Below are 6,000 nucleotides of genomic sequence, written 5' to 3'. Positions count from 1 at the left end.
ATCAAAATATCAAGACAGCAGATATGGCTGTTGGAGGCCTCTGGCCTTGAGCAATCACTGTCTCCTTTGAACAGTGAAAGAGAGTTGGCTGCCGATTCTCGAGTCGTAGAAGTTCAAAGTAATGCATTGCTGCGGACTGTAACATCAAAACAGCAAGCTGCTGGCCTCCCCTCTCGCTGTGGAAAGATTGGTACCACTCTCTCCTTCATTAGTGAGAGAGAGAAAGAGAGCCTGTAGGATATTAAACTGTTGGCTTGAACAGTTTTTGATGGACTCTGGATCATGATCTCTTTGGGGAACTTTTCTTTTGCTTGCATGGGGATTGGTGGGGACTGTTGCTTTCTGCTGGACCGGTTTGGAGTAGATCGAGGGAGTAGGTTTGATGCTTTGCTGCTGATTGTTCATGGGAGGGGGGCAGGTTGCCTTGGGGTTCTAATGCTTTTCTGTCATTCATTCTTTGGGGGTTTTCTTCAACAGATGTCTGCAACGAGTAAGAATATCAGTATGCATACCATATACATTCTCTGATATGAAATAGAACCATTGAACTTCCAGATGTTCCCAATGTATGGTCCTGCTATTCTCAGTGCTGTCCTTAAAGCTGCTGAGAATAGCTATGGACCAAGAATTCCCAGGGTTTGATGCATTTCTTCAAGGAGGTTCTAAGAACATCTTTCCTTCTGTCCAGCAAATCAGTTCTTCCCATGGTAGGGTTTGGAATGCCTGTTACGAGGCTTAGGTGTCAATGGAGCTGTGTCTATCTTGCACTTTCATGCTGGGATGTTGTACCTGGGAGGAGGAGCAATCTTTGATTCACATATCCTTCCGATGGATTTGAAGGGTTTTACAGAGCCTGCATTGGTAGAATGTCTCTAGTGTCTCAAGATACCTGATATAGTTAGTCCAAGCCTCAGAACCATGGAGGAGGGCAGGAATCACTGTAACCCAGCAGACCATGAGTTTTCTGGTGGATTTCAGGTCTTGTACTTCAGCTAGCCACAGGCATCATGCATATTGCATTCACTGAGAAGAGATTCATCATTTTCCTGAACTTAATCATGGATATGTATTGGCAGAGGGTGGTGTTGCACAGCAGGGTCAAATGGAAGAGGTTCATTATTTCACAGATGTGGGACATCACTGTTTTAGTGAGTATAGATTCTCTCTATGAAGACTGTAATAACAAGCATTATCAGCACACAGAAGCTCAATTACAGAGTTTGAGTTGAGCTCAGTCTGTGATAAAGATGATGGAGGTTAATCTTTCTCATTAGTCCTGTATTACAACATAGAATATGGATCACACAATAGTACAGCTCAGAAGAGGCCCTTTGGCCTTTGATGTTGTGCCAACCTTTGAACCTACCCTAAGATCAATCTAACCCTTCCCTCATACATGACTCTCTGTTTTCTATCATCATTGTGCCTATCTAAGAGTTTCTTAAATGCCCCTCCACCACCACCCTTGGCACAGTGTTCCATGCATGCACCACTCTCTATGTAAAGAACTTATCACTGACACCCCCCTATTCTTTCTTCCAATCGCCTTAAAATTATGCTCCGTCATGTTAATCATTTCTGCCATTGGAAAAATCTCTATCCATCTTAACTATGCCTGTTATCATCTTGTACATCTCTGTCAAGTCACCTCTCATTTTCCTTCACTCCAAAGAGAGAGGCCCCAGATTGCTCAACCTAGCTTCATAGGATAAGCCCTCTAGTCCAGATAGCATCCTGCTAAATGTCCTCTGCATCTTCTCTAAAGCTTCCAAATCCTTTCTACAATGAGGCAACCAGAACTGAACAGAACAACACACACAGAATACTGGAGGAACTCAGCATCCATGGAAATGATAAACAGTTGAAGTTTCAGGCTGAGACCCTTCATCGGGACTAGAAAGCAAGGGGAAAAACTGCCAGAATAAAAGCTGGGGGGAGGGGAAGGAGGACTAGCTGGAAGGTGATAGGTGAAGCCAAGCCTGTAGGAATGGTAAAGGGCTGGAGAAGCAAGAACCTGATGATAGGAGAGTAGACCATGGGAGGAAGGGAAGAGGAAGGGCATCAGGTGGAGGTGAGTAGAGGTATGAAGCCAATGGGGAATAGAAGAAGAGGGGAGGAGGAGGGAAAAAGAAAAAAAAAACAGAAAACAAGAACAAAAATATCAGAAGGCATTGATGTTCATGCCATCAGGTAGGAAGCTACTTAGATGGAATATGAGCTGTTATTCCTCCACCCGGAGAGTAGCTTCATTGTGACAATATTCCAAGTGTGGTCTAACCAGGGTGTTATAGAGCTGTACCTTTATCTCACAGCCTCCTCAGCTAATGAAGGCCAACACACCACATGCCTTATTGACAACCCTATCAACTTGCACAGCAAATTTCTAGGATCTATGGACGTGAGCCCCAAGATCCCTCAGTTTCGCCACTCTCCCTAAGAATCCTGCCATTAGCTCTGCATTCTGCCTTCAAATTCGACCGTCCAAAAAAAAAATGCTGACTAGAACCAGCAAGAGTATTATGAAGCAATGTCAACAATATTTTTAAAAAGTCCATGCAGGATAGTACATAGGGAACATTGCCCATAACAGAAACTACATGAAAAGGAGCATCAGGTACCCTATTGAGTTATATGCATAGTAAACAGCAGAGTACAGAACACAGCGTGCTGTGCAAGGGGCTTGCTGGCAGAATTTGATGCAGAGCACACACCAGTACTGTCAGAGTTTAGGGAACAATACGTGAATTATAAAGCACAGTTTGCATCCCACCACACACTCTGACAGTAAACAGGAGCCTTCTTCCTAAATTGCAGGTGAAAGGGATGAATGTTATTTGTCAATCTTAAGAACATGTCTATTATTTTATAAGCTCATTTAGTTTCTCAGTTGCAGAGTGATGTACCTACAGATTCAATGCAGAATTAGGTTCTGTCTGTAACATTCTAAACAAACTCACAAAACATCCTCGAGTTTGACCATTTTGATTGATTATAGATAAGATTTTCATCTTCTACTGTGATGATCCCTAAAGTATTATCAGCAGTCCCACCAATTAACAGAGCACCAAACAGGGCCAGGCTTTCCCTCAGAGTAAACCAACATATCATGTCGAAAACAGTAATGATATTTACAGATTTCAAATAAGATCACCAGATGGAGGGATTTGATGAGCTTATGAGGAACTGGGTAGTGTTTATCACTCTCTGGTAAAGATGGTCAGACTGTACTAGGCTGTGATAAAACTGTCAGCCATCTCGACAGCAGTTCCATTGATGAGGAAAGGGTTGTGCTCACGCAACCACTTCAACACTGCACTTCAACCCACACTCAATTCCTTAGGTCAACAAACAGCTTTTAGTCATGCTGATACTGAGGTCAAGGTTGTGGTCTTAATACTGCAATGTAAGGTTTGTGATCTCTTTTCTGCACTCCTTCATGACATTGTCAAGATTGAGTTGGCAGGGTGCTTGGCCACACAGTGGAGCAGAGCAGGGGGGCCGAACACACAGCTCTGGAGAGCGCCAGCGTTGATGGTCAAGGTGGATGTAGCGTTTTGACCAACTCTAACTGACAGAGATCTGATGGAAAGAAGGTCAGGAGGAGCAGATGGTAGCGTGACGCAGCGCAAGCAGCTCTCCGGTGAAATGATATCGTATCTGTTAAATAGGGGCCGTGGACAATTCCAATTTGATGAAGACAGACGTGAAAGCACAGAGGAATGTCTGGAGAAATTTCTGAAATGCCGGTTCGCTGCTGCTGTTACTGGGCGACCGAGAATCTCCAGAGGGAAGGCCCCAGAATCCCCGGCTTTGCCTGTTGCTGGCGACCAAGGCTGAGGTCGAAGCGTTCAGATAGAGATGGTGCTCAGTACTCGGTGTCGGAGGGCTGATCGGAGGCTTGAAGTTTTCGGATGACTCAGAGTTGGACTGTGGTCGGGCATGGCAGGGAGGGCTTTCTTCCTTCTCCCATCTGCGTGAGATGTGGGACATTCAAGAGACTTTGAACTTTTTTACTGTGCCATGGCCTGTTCTTCATCAAGTTATGGTATTGTTGCACTGTTGTAACTATATGTCATAATTATGTGGTTTTTGTTAGTTTTTCAGTCTTGGTCTGTCCTGTGTCTTCGTGATATCACACCGGAGGAATATTGTATCATTTCTTAATGCATGCATTACTAAATGACAATAAAAGAGGACTGCGTGTCCTCATAATCTAAAGTGGTTAACGATGACTATTAGGCATTATGATGCTGAACTCTGAGATGTGATCAATGAATTGTCAAGGGAGAGCTGAATGTTGAGCAAGGGATGTGACCTATAGGAAAGGAAGGATGTTTATCATTGGTTTAGGCACCATGGTAGCGTAGTGGTCAGCACAACGCTTTATATTACAGGCGAGCCAGGTTCAATCCCCACCTCTGCCTGTAAGGAGTTTGTATGTTCTCCGCTTGACACCGTGCACTGGGTGCACTGGTTTCTTCCTACATTACATAGACATACAGTACTGGTTGATTGGTCAATTGGCCATTGTAAATTGTCCCATCATTAAGTTATGGGCAAATCGGGGGGTGCTGGGCAGTGCAGCTTGAAGGGCTGGAAAGGTCTGGGCCGTACCCTCCAAATATCCGGACCTGTATCTCGTTTGTTTTTGCACTACCTTACTTTCCATTTTTATATTTTCTATTTATGATTTATAATTTAAATTTTTAACATTTACTATTGATTTGTAATCCAGGGAGTGGGGAGCGCAGAATCAAATACCGCTGTGATGATTTACGTTCTAGTATCAATTGTTTGGTGACAATAAAGTATGAAGTATAAAGTATAAAGTATTCTGCGCTGCATCTCAATAAAAATAAAATAAAAATTAAAGATTGGTAATATCAAAGAGATAAAGCTGCAGATTTAATAACACAACTGAAAGGACCTTGCTCTGGAAGTATTTAACTATGCAAGGGAACAATCAATAAAAAGATGAGCATAAATAACACAAATAATACATTTGTCAATCATCAGATAAATAAGTAATTATGATTTATATCCCATGAGAAATTACTGAGAAAAATAAATTCATGGTATTCTTTTCTATTCGGAAGCCATAGTAGTCTATCTTTAGCTTGAAATAAATATTGTATCAAAGAGAATGTAGTCAAATGTAAAAGCAAATTTTATTTAGTGTTTCTTTTCCCTACCAATATTTCCCTTTGTCATGTGAGAAATATTTGAAAGGTTATCCTCAAATCATGAAAGTGCCTGCTGTAACCAATGAGAAAAATTTGGTCACATATCCTTGATGTTCAGGGGCGTTATCACCAACAAGTCCGTCACCAACACCCTGGGGACAAACCAAAGCATCAGCTGGGTCAGCCATGTAACTCCCATAGCTGCAAGAGCAATTCAGAGACTGGGTATAAACACAAGAGATTCTGCAGGTGCTGGAAAACAAGAGGAACACACACAAAAAAGCTGGTGGAACTTGGCAGGTCAAGCAGTATCTATGGAGAAAAATAAAGAGTTGATGTTTTGGGCTGAAGCAATCTTGGCCTGACTGTTCTGACTCTTCATTCCCTTCCATAGATGTTGACTTCCTTCAGCATTTTGTGTGTGTGTTACTCAGAGACTGGGTATCCTGTGACAAGTGACTCAACTCTTTACAGCTTAAAGTTTTTTACTGTCTATGAGGCACATGCCAGAATTGTGATGCATTCTATCTACTTGCTTGGATGAATGTATCCCTCAAGAAGTTCAACACCTCCGAGACTAAGTGACTTGCTGGATTGACATGTCATCCATCATCATGAACATTCATTTCCTTATACCGCAGGCAAACAACGGCTGCAATGTGTACCAAGTACACAGATATGTCGTAGTTACTCACTTAATATAATCCAACAGCACTTAGTACCGAGAAGGCCGGGAACAGCGAATGTATGGAACATTATCACCTGAAGGTTTTCCGCCAAATCTCAGACATTTCTGACTTGGACATGAATTATCAGT

This window comes from Mobula birostris, chromosome 30 (assembly GCF_030028105.1).
Source record: "Mobula birostris isolate sMobBir1 chromosome 30, sMobBir1.hap1, whole genome shotgun sequence".
NCBI lineage: Eukaryota > Metazoa > Chordata > Chondrichthyes > Myliobatiformes > Myliobatidae > Mobula > Mobula birostris.
Note: the sequence above shows the minus strand (reverse complement) of the source record.